Genomic DNA, 14456 nt, shown 5'->3' with positions numbered 1-14456 from the left:
TTGCTACCGGGTAATGCCATTCGGTCTAAAGAACGCCGGAGCAACCTATATGAGAGCAATGACCACAGTGTTTCATGATATGATACACAAGGAAATTGAGGTGTACGTGGATGATGTGATCATAAAATCAAAACATCAGGCCAACCACGTTGGGGATTTGAGGAAGTTCTTCTTAAGACTTCGCAGGTACAACCTCAAGCTTAACCCTGCCAAATGCGCATTTGGAGTTCCATCCGGAAAGTTGCTGGGATTCATAGTCAGTCGACGAGGCATCGAGCTAGATCCGTCGAAGATTAAAGCCATCCAAGAACTGTCACCTCCAAAAAACAAAACTGAAGTAATGAGTTTGTTGGGGAGGTTAAATTATATCAGCAGGTTTATTGCTCAGCTCACAACAACCTGTGAGCCAATTTTCAAATTGTTAAAAAAGGATGCTGCAGTCAAATGGACCTATGAGTGTCAAGAAGCGTTCGATAAAATAAAAGGGTACTTGTCAAACCCACCCGTGTTGGTCCCGCCAGAGCCAGGAAGACCTTTGATTCTTTACTTGACGGTTTTGGAAAATTCATTTGGTTGTGTATTGGGGCAACATGACCTCACTGGCAGAAAAGAACAGGCCATCTACTACCTTAGCAAGATGTTCACAGCCTATGAGGTTAAGTATACTCATCTGGAAAAGACATGTTGCGCCCTAACATGGGTAGCTCAAAAATTGAAACACTATTTGTCATCATACACTACTTACCTCATTTCTCGGTTGGATCCATTGAAATACATTTTTCAAAAGCCTATGCCAACGGGAAGACTTGCAAAGTGGCAGATATTGCTCACGGAATTCGACATCATCTATGTGACTAGAACTGCAATGAAGGCTCAAGCACTGGCCGATCATTTAGCCGAAAACCCGGTCGATGAGGAATATGAGCCGTTGAAGACTTATTTTCCTGATGAAGAAACAATGCATATCGACGAGGTGGAACAAATTGAAAAACCTGGCTGGAAACTTTTCTTTGATGGAGCCGCCAACATGAAAGGAATCGGAATAGGAGCTGTAATCATTTCTGAAACAGGGCATCACTATCCTGTTACGGCTCAATTGCAATTTTATTGCACCAATAATATGGCTGAATATGAAGCTTGCATTTTGGGGTTAAGGCTAGCTGCAGACATGGGTATCCGAGAAATCTTAGTCATGGGAGATTCGGATCTTTTGGTACATCAAATTCAAGGAGAATGGGAGACCCGAGACTTAAAGCTCATCCCATACCGACAATGTCTACATGATCTTTGTCAGTGGTTTCAATCAGTGGAATTCCAACATATTCCAAGAATCCATAATGAGGTTGCCGATGCATTGGCTACCCTAGCATCAATGTTGCACCATCCGGACAAAGCTTATGTAGATCCAATACATATTCAAGTCCACGATCAGCACGCTTATTGCAATATGGTTGAAGAAGAATTTGATGGTGAACCATGGTTCCACGACATCAAGGAGTATATCAGAATGGGGATATATCCCGTACAAGCCACAGGAGATCAAAAGAGGACCATTAGGCGATTAGCAAATGGTTTCTTCTTGAGCGGAGGAGTGTTGTATAAAAGAACACCAGATCTTGGATTATTAAGATGCATAGATGCCAGACAAGCTACAACTGTCATGTCTGAAGTACATTCAGGAGTTTGCGGACCCCACATGAGTGGATATGTATTGGCAAAGAAAATCCTTCCGAGCCGGTTACTATTGGCTTACCATGGAGCGAGATTGTATCAGTTTTGTACGCAAGTGTCATCAATGCCAAATACACGGAGATTTGATTCATTCTCCACCATCCGAGTTGCACACAATGTCGGCACCATGGCCATTTGTTGCCTGGGGCATAGATGTGATTGGACCAATTGAGCCGGCAGCATCCAATGGACACAGATTCATTCTGGTAGCTATTGATTATTTTACCAAATGGGTTGAGGCCAAGACATTCAAATCAGTAACCAAGAAAGCTGTGGTTGATTTTGTCCACTCAAATATCATATGTCGATTCGGAATCCCGAAGGTGATCATCATAGATAATGGTGCTAATCTCAACAGCAACTTAATGAAAGAAGTATGTCAACAGTTTAAGATTACACATCGTAACTCTACCCCATATCGGCCCAAGGCGAATGGAGCAGTAGAAGCAGCCAACAAAAACATAAAGAAGATACTTCGGAAAATGGTAGAAGGTTCAAAACAATGGCATGAAAAATTACCATTTGCATTATTGGGATACCGCACTACTGTTCGCACTTCAGTAGGAGTCACTCCTTATTTGTTGGTATATGGTACCGAAGCAGTAATTCCTGCAGAAATTGAGATTCCTTCCCTTTGGATCATCGCCGAAGCAAAGATTGATGATGATGAATGGGTCAAAACCCGTCTGGAACAGTTGAACTTGATTGACGAAAAATGATTGACCGCAGTATGCCATGGTCAATTATATCAAAGAAGAATAGAAAGAGCATACAACAAAAAGGTGCGTCCCCGAAAGTTTGAAGTGGGTCAGCATGTGCTGAAGCGTATTCTTCCACATCAGGTTGAAGCAAGAGGCAAATTTGCCCCGAATTGGCAAGGACCATTCATTGTGACCAGAGTATTATCAAATGGTGCACTATGCTTAACAGACATTGAAGGCAAATGCATAGATATGGCGATCAATTCTGACGCAGTAAAGAGATATTATGCATAACTTTTTGGGTGTTTATATTTAGCATTATTTCGAAGATTGGAATGACAAAGGCAATTTATTCTGCTATCCAAACACTATACCATTTGCTTCCCCTTTGAGCCATACTTGTTTCTTTCCTACCCTCTCTTGGAATCAATAAAAATCAAGTATTATTAAAAAAAAAATCATCATTATTATGGGGTGAACTACGTTTGACCTGATTCCTCAAAGAAGGATACGTAGGCGCTTCACGGCTCGGTCATAGGGTGCACAATATACATAAAATGTGCACAAAAAGAAACATTAAGCGACCCCAATCAAGGAAATGGGGCAAGAATTGTATTAGGAAATAGGAAAAGATTCCAAGAGTTGTAATTTCAAACACATACCAAAATTGTTTAAGCTTTTCCATTTCTAACCCCATACCAAAAAGACCTTTCGATCAATCTTAGAAAAATGCTAATGGTTCATAACATTCTGGTACAAACAAGAAAAGAAAGTAAAAACGAGAGAGTCTTATAGGTGAAAACCCAAACGGGCACCATAAGGTGACAGAAGTTGAGAGAAAAAGTAAAAATGAGAGAGTCTTATTGGTGAAAACCTTTGTAGGCACCATAAGGCGAAAAGGAAATGAGAAATGAACAAATGAGGAAGGTTTATCAGTAAAAACTCTTTGAGATGTTACAAGACCAACAGGCTTGTGAAATGAAAAATGAAGTTAGATCACGGAAATTTTGGGGGAAAACAAAAATAAGACAATTGAGAGGAGATTGATTAAAAGACTAGGTTGATTAATCCAAAATGCATGCCCTGATCATTGGTGCCAGTAACTCCAATCAGATAAGTTTTTATTCTTTCTCAAACAGTCATCCAAAATTGGATTTTTCTTTTTATAATTGTCGAAATCAACGTATTTCGTCACTAATAATCTTACTTTTCTAAAAGCTTTGAGATAAGTTTTATTCCAAACAAACAAGAAGGAATGTCAAGGTATGCTACCAAGATTCAAGGTTACGAAATACAACCACGAAAGGTGGGAGATAAAAGATATGGGTATAAGAAGGGTGAAATCAAAAGTGGATCAGCAAAGTCAGAAGGGACATATGATTACAGTTAAAAAGGTTTTGAAGGAAAACATACAGAGGGAAATCCTATAGTCGAGAATCAATTACAAATACAAAACAGTCTTTTCAACCATTCTAAAGCAACAAAAAGAAACGAAGAGAAGCATCACCATCGGCAAGAATACCCCAGTCAACCACCCTGCTTTAAACTAACGAAGTTTTCTTTGATTTAAAACAGGGGCAAATACAATATTTGTGTCAGGAAATACCTGAAGAAGAAATTGAAGAAGTCAGGCGTCCACCTGGAGAATGAGGATGAGAAAAGAAGAAGTCAGGCGTCCACCTGGAGAATGAGGATAAAGAATTGAAGAAGTCAGGCGTCCACCTGGAGAATGAGGACAAAGAATTAAAGAAGAAGTCAGGCGTCCACCTGGAGAATGAGGATGAAAATAAAAGAAGTCAGGCGTCCACCTGGAGAATAAGGATGAAGAATTAAAGAAATCAGGCGTCCACCTGGAGAATGAGGATGAGAATAAAAGAAGTCAGGCGTCCACCTGGAGAATGAGGATGAGAAAAGAAGAAGTCAGGCGTCCACCTGGAGAATGAGGATAAAGAATTGAAGAAGTCAGGCGTCCACCTGGAGAATGAGGACAAAGAATTAAAGAAGAAGTCAGGCGTCCACCTGGAGAATGAGGATGAGAATAAAAGAAGTCAGGCGTCCACCTGGAGAATAAGGATGAAGAATTAAAGAAATCAGGCGTCCACCTGGAGAATGAGGATGAGAATAAAAGAAGTCAGGTGTCCACCTGGAGAATGAGGATGAAGAATTGAAGAAGTCAGGCGTCCACCTGGAGAGTGAGGATAAAGAATTGAAGAAGTCAGGCGTCCACCTGGAGAATGAGGACAAAGAATTAAAGAAGAAGTCAGGCGTCCACCTGGAGAATGAGGATGAGAATAAAAGAAGTCAGGCGTCCACCTGGAGAATAAGGATGAATAATTAAAGAAATCAGGCGTCCACCTGGAGAATAAGGATGAAGAATAAAAGAAGTCAAGCGTCCACCTGGAGAATGAGGATGAAGAATTAAAGAAATCAGGCGTCCACCTGGAGAATGAGGATGAGAATTAAAGAAGTCAGGCGTCCACCTGGAGAATAAGGATGAAGAATAAAAGAAGTCAGGCGTCCACCTGAAGAATGAGGACAAAGAATTGAAGAAATCAGGCGTCCACCTGGAGAATGAGGATAAAGAAATTGAAGAAGTCAGGCGTCCACCTGGAGAATGAGGACAAAGAGAAGAAGAAGTCAGGCGTCTACCTGGAGAATGAGGACAGAGAATTAAAAAGTCAGGCGTCCACCTGGAGAATAAGGATGAAGAAAGAAAAGAAGCAGTCAAGGCACCCACCTGAAGAACGAGGGAATGAAATCGAAATGTTGAAATCAAAAGCCCGCTCATATGGAAAAGGAGCACACTTAGAATCAATAAAGCAGAGGAGTCCAACAGAATCCCTAGCAAGAAACAACAAGAGTCCCAAAAGAAAATACAAGACATAATGAAAAGAATACGGAACAAGCCAAATGCCCAAGAGTCACCAAGATATCAAGACAACAAGAAACGCAAGGGTATGATCTAGATAAGATTTTTACAATTCATGTACCATAATCTAGTTTAATTTTTGTATTTCCTTTAAAGTAAGGTGTAATAAGGAGGTCAGCAAGCAGTAAAAACAGCACGAAGCAGCAGTAACATCACAGTCCCACGGTAGTCCCAGCTACCCAAAATTTTCCCGAACTACATTGACCTGATTCCTTTATAGCCAAGGATATGTAGGAAACCTTCGAAGCAGAGGTTCGGTCAAATCTTTCTAAAAATGCTTCCCACGGAGTATTCGAACGGGCAAAAATCGCTCGTATCCGCTCACTTTATCTTTGCACGAAAACTCTTCGAGTTTCCGCACAAAGAGGGGCAGCTGTGAGCACGTGATTTTTGCTTTAACGAAAAACTACTCCAAAATAAATTAAAAAATAAAATAAATTTCTTTTACTGTGTAATTTTTGAATTTGCGTGGTGTCAAATACTTGTGTTATGTCCGTAAGTGTTTACATTGTCATAATAAAATGAAAAAATAAAATAAGATACATATTGCATGCATATAGGATTTAATTATGCATTTAAGAGATAATTTAAATAAAATCACAAAAATATGCATTGGTTTTATTTTAAATGTTTCACTGTGTGATTGATGTTCTTGTCTATGTGTTAAATAATTGTTATAGAGTAATTAATATATTTTTGTAAAGGTAAAATTGTTTTTAATTACAATTAGAATTTTGTATTAAAAAAATATATATATAATAATACATATACATAAAATTCGGGCCTGGATTTAAATCCAGGCCCAACCAAATTAATCCCCTTCACAGCCCAATCCCAACAGCCCCATGCCCGGTCCAATTCAAACAAATCGAAACGACGACGTTTCATCACCCTTCATCAAGGGCCGTTGGATTCAATTCATCCAACGGCTGAGATCTCATCACCCTAACCCGTGATCATTACCCGACCCACTGCCCCGGTTCAACCCGTCCTCCAACTTAAACCAAACGACATCGTTTGGTTAAGTGAGTAGATCTCAGCCATCCATTCTACTTGATCCAACGGACGATACCAGTCCACCCCACCCCTATATAAATCCCAAACCTTACCCCGGCCCCTAACCAAACACCCCCCCCCTTCCTACATTGTTCATCATCGTCCCAAACCCCCACTCCTAACCCTAGCCGCCCTAGGATTCCACCGCCTGAAACCCGGCGGCATCAACGCCGCCGGTCACCAACTTAACACCCTAGGACCTCCTGAACATCCCCTACACGAATCCGACCTTAGTTTCCTTCGAATCAGGCCCCAACCCTTCGAATCTTAAATCGAAGGTTGGCCTGAAAACCTGATCTAAACCAATCAGCCCCAAATTAACACCATGGCTTCCCCTAACAACCCTTGTTATGGATCTGAAGTTAGTTTAGTTCGAATCAGCTTTGAACTTCTCGAATCTTCTTTTGAAGATTCGGACCAAACAAGAACAAACTCAGATCCGTTTCAAATTAACACCAAATGACCCCTAGGCTACCCTCACCCTTGTATCATGTTTGGTTCCCTTCGAATCCGCCCTAAAATGTTCGGATTTAAGATCCGAGAACTTGAAACCCTAAAAAATACCAAACTTTTGGATTCCGTGCATATTAAATAAAGATTGAGGTTTAATCGACCTTAGTCGAAGTATTTTCAGTGGAAAATACTTCGACTAAGGTCAGTTTGATTTCAAACAAAAAAAATCCGAAGTCCAAGTTGAGTTCGAGTTTGATTGAAGATTCAGAGGTATTTTCTATTTCTTTTTGTATTATTCTACATGTATTGTTGCCTGTTTTAATAGCTTTTTAATTTTTCATATTTGTTTTGATCAATTCTGTCATTTCTGTCTCCTACCTATCTACTTGATCCGAATGTGAATGGTTTCTGTTGGTTGTGACTAATTACAATGTGTGTAATCGACTCGATTAAGTTCGTCGATTAGTTATATTGTTAATCTTGTTTCTAAAAATGTTGACTGAAGCAACCTATTTCGGGTGGATTATTTTGTTGTAATTAGTCGTTTCTTATTTGATAATCAGTTTGATTAATATTCGTTAATTAAGTCATCTTTGTTCCTAGTTCAATAAAATTCATCAAATAAGTGTTATAATTTCTGAACATTAAAGTTCAGGGCAGTGTCAAAAAACTGACAATGCTCCTGCATTTGTTGCTCTTTGTTCAGTTGTTGAATTTCAGTTGAAATGTTCTGTTGAGTTGTGTGTATTGTTAATATGTCTGTATGCAAGTTCAGTGTTCAATCTAAATTTAGCTCTCCTTGTTTAGCATAATCTGTAAAGACAAAAGGTTTGTTTGATTCAGGGGTTGGTTATTTGCTGCTAAACTTGTTAGTTCAGATAAATTTGTTAAGGTTTAGGCAGTTTGGTTTGGGGCTGTAATAACAGTAAAATTACAGGGCATTTCCGGGATAAAACAGTAAGGGTAATATGATATAATAGTGGGCTGATAATGTAATGTTAGTGACTATTAGTTAATGATACTAATGGGGAACAAGGGATAATGGAATGCTGGAAATCAGGAAAAAAGTTCACTTAATGGGATTTAAAGTAGTAAAAGCAGTTTTTAATGGAACTTTTGATTTTAAAAGAAGAAGGGGGTCCAAGAAGCACTTAAATTGCCTAGGACCAGCCCTGTATAAATACAGGAGCTGGACAGACAGTTGAAAGGAGGTTCTTTTCAGAAAATAAAGGCAGTTTTTCAGAGAAAGAGAGTTAGAGAAGATTTTAAGAAAGAAAAAGAAAAGGAGAAAGAAGAGATTTTTAGGATTAAGATTCTGAAAAAAAAAGGAAAAGAACTCAGATTTTGTTTAAAAAGGAAAGAGAGGAAGAAAACAGAAAGAGAAATAGAAAAGAGAACATTCACACACACACACACAATCTGAAACAGAAAAATCAGAAATAAGGAATCCACAACAGAAAGAAACTGAAATATGAAATGCATTCTTTCTGGAATCTGTCCGTTGTTTGCTTGTGAATGTTATTCAGAAAATCTGAAATTTCCTTAAGTCTCTGTCACTGTTCATCTGGGTCAACGGGTCTTGTTCAGGCTTGTTGTGTTATTGGTATATTCTACTGATTTTGTTATTGCTGCTACTACTGAAATTTACTCCTCCTACCTTCATTTTCAGGTACATGTCTTTTAAATTTTATGTTGGAAAGAGATTCAACATGACAAATAAATAGAGTTTGAATTGTAATACTGTCTTCTACTCATTTGAGTTCTTTAGTTGAAAATTTCAGCTTTGGCTTCATGTTGGTTAACCAGTAGTGAGTTCGACTCGATGGCTACAAGTTAACTGTTTTATTTTTGAAATTCATATAAAATTTTGTAATAATGTTATTCATGTCAAATTTCATTAGTTTAGTTATCTATGAGTTGTGTAAATAGGAAGCCTGCAGAAAGTTGGCTTTATTTACATTTTTTTGCGGTATTGTTAGATAGGTATAGCATAATATGGAAATATCAAGGAAAATATGCTATCAGTTTATTTTGTTAGATAATTAATTGTTGTTTAAAGCTAGATGATGATTGATTGCAATTAGCTATCTTTTGGCATAACATTGGTTGTGTTCATAATCCACAGTTGAAAGACGAGTTAGTATAATCCATTATGTTTATGATGTCAAATATGGTAAGTAATATTGTATGCAATATTCATTTTATTTAGTCAATTAGACTTGTTCTCTTTCTTAATAATAAAAGGGTTTATGAACTTATACGATGTGAAAGTTAATGGTTGTAATAATTCATATAGATCTAGAATCAAATGGGTTTGATTATATATATAACTCAATCATAGGCATAATTAATTAAGTTAATTTCGCCTATTGGATCAAAACAAGTATATAAGAGTAAGATACAAATTGCAAAACTTTATACCAATGGTAATTAGAATAGAATTTGCACTAATTAATAATAATAAAAGTTCTTGAAAATATTCTTTCCTTTATAATTTATTTTCAGTTTTATATACAATTCATTATTTAGCGTATATACGTTTTATAATTGTCAAAAATAGCATTAATCATATTTTTATCCTTTCATTGAGAGTTTGAATAGTCTTGGGATGAACATAATTAATACTCGAAAATTATAGTCAACGGGCAATATTCAAATTTGTGAATTTCTTTTAAAAGAATTTAAAGACACCCCTTGAGTATGAATTTCTCAGTATTTTCATATAAACAAACAATTTGTGGAAAAATCTCTAACATCATTGCAAATATTTTGCGCAATTAGGGATACGTTCGCGTACTCTGATTATATTTTTTAAAGCAAAAATTCGGATTATGCGTACGCGCAATTTCGAGCGAATATTTAATAAAAGGATTTTTTTTTTAAAGGCGTTAAATTAATTTCATGAAAACTCGCGATGTGCGGTTCATTATTTAAGAAAAATAATTATTCTTGATTCAACACAATCTCGAAAAAATATGCTCAATAAATATATTGTCAAAAGTTATTGTGTACACGTGCGCGTGGCACAATTCCGCATCTTTTTAATTTATAACACGAATATACGTACGCGTAATTCGATTCAAAGAAGGGTTCCCAATCACAATAAGTATAAGCGGTAATAAAATCAGATAACATTTATATAAAATCAAGATAATTAAGCCAATAATAAAACAGTTAAGCGACCGTGCTAGAACCACGGAATTCGGAAATGCCTAACACCTTCTTCCGGATTAACAGAATTCCTTACTCAGGATTTCTGGTTCGCAGAATAATAAACAGAGTCATATTCTCCTCGATTCAGGGATTAAAATTGGTGACTTGGGACGCCTTAAAATTTCCAAGTGGCGACTCTTAAATAATTAAATAAATCCCGTTTCGACTGTCCTTCAATTGGAGAAAACTCCCTTGCACCCTCGCGGGGGCGGAAAAAGGAGGTGCGACACATGTAGAAGAGGAAGATTAATATAGCGTGTGAGTGTCTAGGAGACTAGGTGGGTCGGATCGAGGGCGAAAAACGTAGATGGGTATAAGTTGTGGTACTCTGGTGTCCTGAAGGGTAAGAATGGAGTGGGTATCCTGGTAGATAGCCATCTTAGAGATTCCGTGGTAGAGGTCAGGCGGGTGAATGATAGACTAATGACTATTAAGTTGGTGGTGGGTGAGGGTACTTTAAATATCGTTAGCACGTACGCACCACAAACAGGCTTGGATGAGGATATTAAGAGGCACTTTTGGGAGGGGTTGGATGAGATTGTTCGTAGTATACCGCCTTCTGAGAGGTTATTCATAGGAGGAGATTTCAATGGTCATATTGGGTCATCTGCAGGTGGGTACAATGAGGTGCATGGCGGCTTTGGTTTCGGGGAGCGGAACGAAGGGGGCATTTCGCTGTTGGACTTTGCCAAGGCTTTCGATCTAGTCATTGCGAAATCGAGTTTTACGAAGCGGGATGAACATTTGGTTACTTACCAAAATTCGGTGGTGAAGACTCAGATTGACTATCTCCTCCTCAGGAAATGCGACAGGAGGTTGTGTGAGGACTGCAAGGTTATCCCAGGTGAGACCCTCTCAATGCAGCATAGGCTTTTGGTGATGGACATTTGTATTAGGATAAGTAGGAAGAAGAGGTCAGTACAAGGACGCCCCAGGATTAGGTGGGGCACCTTAACTAAGGATAAAGCTAAGGAGTTGGAAGAAAGGTTATCGGCAATGGGAGCTTGGAGAAGTAGTGGGGACGTAAACACAATGTGGCCGACGATGGCGGACTGTATAAGAAAGGCGGCGAGAGAGGTGTTAGGGATATCTATGGGCCACAATGGTGGCCACAAAGGGGATTGGTGGTGGAATGCAGTTGTCCAAGGTAAAGTAGAAGCAAAGAAGGCGGCTTACCTGCGGTTAGTAGGGAGCACTGACGAGGAGGAGAAGAGAGAGAACAGTCAAAGGTATAAGGTAGCTAGGAAGGAGGCGAAGATGGCAGTGACGGAGGCTAAGACGACAGTTTTTGCTCGTCTGTATGAGGAACTAAGGAACAAAGGTGGGGAGAAGAAGTTATTCCGACTCGCTAAGGTGAGAGAGAGGACAACTCGGGATCTGGACCAAGTGAGGTGCATAAAAGATGATGACGACAAAGTTTTGATTGGAGATGACCAGATTAAGAGGAGGTGGCAGAGCTACTTTCATAAACTTCTAAGTGAAGAAGGGGATCAAGATATTATACTTAGGGAATCGAGGAATGCCGACAGTCACCATGAATTAAGTAATTGTAGGGACATTGAGATCGATGAAGTCATGGAGGCAATGCGTAAGATGAGAAGGGGAAGAGCTACCGGGCCAGACGAAATTCCGGTTGAATTGTGGAGGTGTGTGGGTAGAGCAGGCTTGGAATGGCTTACTGCATTGTTTACTATTATATTCAAGACTAATAGGATGTCTGAAGAGTGGAGGTGGAGTACAATGGTCCCGTTGTATAAGAACAAAGGTGATGTCCAGAGCTGTAACAACTATAGGGGCATCAAATTACTAAGTCATACCATGAAAGTTTGGGAGAGAGTGGTAGAAATGAGAGTGCGAAGGACGGTGTCTATTTCAGACAACCAGTTCGGGTTCATGCCGGGGCGATCTACCATAGAAGCTATCCACCTTATTAGGAGGATGGTGGAACAGTACAGGGATAGGAAGAAGGATCTCCACATGGTGTTTATTGATCTGGAGAAAGCGTACGATAGGGTTCCAAGGGAGGTCTTATGGAGCTTCTTAAAGGATAAAGGGGTCCCGGTTGACTATATTAGGGTGATTAAAGATATTTATGATGGAGCTAAGACTCGGGTTAGGACAGTAGGAGGCGACTCTGAACACTTTCCAATTATTACGGGGTTGCACCAAGGGTCTGCGCTCAACCCATTCCTATTTGCCCTGTGATGGATGCACTGACTCATCATATTCAAGGGGAGGTGCCATGGTGCATGCTATTCGCTGATGACATTATTCTAATTGACGAGACACGAGGCGGCGTCAACGAGAGGCTAGAGATTTGGAGACATGCTCTTGAGTCTAAAGGTTTCAAGTTGAGCAGGACGAAGACGGAATACCTCGAGTGCAAATTTGGAGTTGAGTAGATGGAAGCGGGAATTGAAGTGAGGCTTGACTCTCAAGTCATTCACAAGAGGGGTAGTTTCAAGTACCTTGGATCGGTTATTCAGGGGATCGGGGAGATTGACCAGGATGTCACACACCGTATAGGGGTGGGGTGGATGAAGTGGAGGTTAGCATCTGGAGTCTTGTGTGACAAGAAAGTGCCACCATTACTAAAAGGTAAGTTTTATAGAGCAGTGGTTAGGCCTGCAATGTTATATGGAACTGAATGTTGGCCGGTAAAGAACTCACATATCCAGAAGATGAAAGTAGCAGAGATGAGGATGTTGAGGTGAATGTGCGGGCATACAAGGATGGATAAGATTAGGAATGAAGATATTCGAGAGAAGGTGGGCGTGGCCCCCATGGAGGACAAGATGCGGGAAGTAACACTCAGATGGTTCGGGCACATTCAGAGGAGGAGCACTGATGCACCGGTGAGGATATGTGAGCGACTGGTTGTAGTGGGAACGCGAAGAGGTAGAGGGCGACCTAAGAAGTATTGGGGAGAGGTAATCAGACAGGACATGGCGCGACTTAGGATTACTGAGGACATGGCCCTTGACAGGGAATTATGGAGGTCGAACATTAAGGTTGTAGGTTAGGGGAAAGTTGTGAATATTTCTACAGCACAATAGAGTGAGACTAGCCAGTTATGAGTTAGACTAAGAATGTCATTGGTCGTCTATTGATGCAGGGCTTTACCTGCTAGTTTTTACTATACCAGCCATCTATTTCGTATTTCGTATTCTGTATTTCATATCTCTTATATTGCTGTTATTTTATTATGCATTTTTATGGTACTAATATATCGACTCCTGTTGCTTTTTTGAGACAAGGGTCTCCTGGAAACAGCCTTTCTACCCTTCGGGGTAGGGGTAAGGTCTACGTACATATTACCCTCCCCAGACCCCACTTGTGGGATTATACTGGGTCGTTGTTGTTGTTATTGCATTGCTTTTATTGGCTTTTACTGTTTCTTTATAGCATGTTGACGTGCCTTGCGTGATTTCTTATTTCTCAGTATTCATTTATTATTATTACTCACTGAGTTGGAGTACTCACTTTACTTCCTGTACTCCGTGTGCATATGACGACCCGGCCGGTTGTCTTAAGAATTAACGCCCTGATCCCCTATTTACTGCTTTCTCCAAGTTTATTTCTGCTAATGTGATTTGCCGGAATGTTCGGTTTTGAGTTTCGGGAAGTTTTGGGACACTTAGTCCCTAAATGAGAGCTTAAGTGTTGGAAGGTTGACTGTAGTCATAACAGTGTGAAGACGGCCTTGGAATGGAAATCCGACGGTTTCGTTAGCTCTATTGGGTGATTTCGGGCTTAGGGGCGTAATCGGATTGTATTTTGGAGGTCCGTAGCTAATTTAGGCCTGAAATGGCGAGAGTCGAATTTTTTAAGTTTCCGGTCCGATAGTGAGATTTTGATCTAAGGGTCGGAATGAAATTCCAAAAATTAGAGTAGCTCCGTAATGTTGAATGTGACGTGCTTGTAAAATTTCAGGTCGCTCAGACGAGATTTGATAGACCTTTTGATCGAAAGCATAAGTTAAGAGTTCTTGGAGTTCTTAGGCTTGAATCCTATGTTAAATTGGTGATTTGATGTTGTTGTGAGCGGTCCGCGGTGGGGGTTGTGCGGCCGCACAAAATGCAGTGCGGTCCGCGGTGGAGAAACTTTTACTGGTCCTATTTCGGAAGCTCATATCTTTTTATCTACAATAAATTTTTGGATGATTCAAAAATGAAAGTTGTAGTCCTTCGTGCCTAGTTTCCAGAAAGGTAAAGAAACAACAATTTGGAAATTTGTAGTAAAAGATATGGCCAAAATACTAAAGCCTATCACTGTAGTCACAACCTGTTCGGCCGCGGTCATTTTTGTGCGAACCGTACTGGTTCTGTGCGGACCACGGTCATTTTTGTGCGGTTCGCAGAGGTGGAAATCCG

This window comes from Nicotiana tabacum, chromosome 16 (genome assembly GCF_000715075.1).
Source record: "Nicotiana tabacum cultivar K326 chromosome 16, ASM71507v2, whole genome shotgun sequence".
NCBI lineage: Eukaryota > Viridiplantae > Streptophyta > Magnoliopsida > Solanales > Solanaceae > Nicotiana > Nicotiana tabacum.
Note: the sequence above shows the minus strand (reverse complement) of the source record.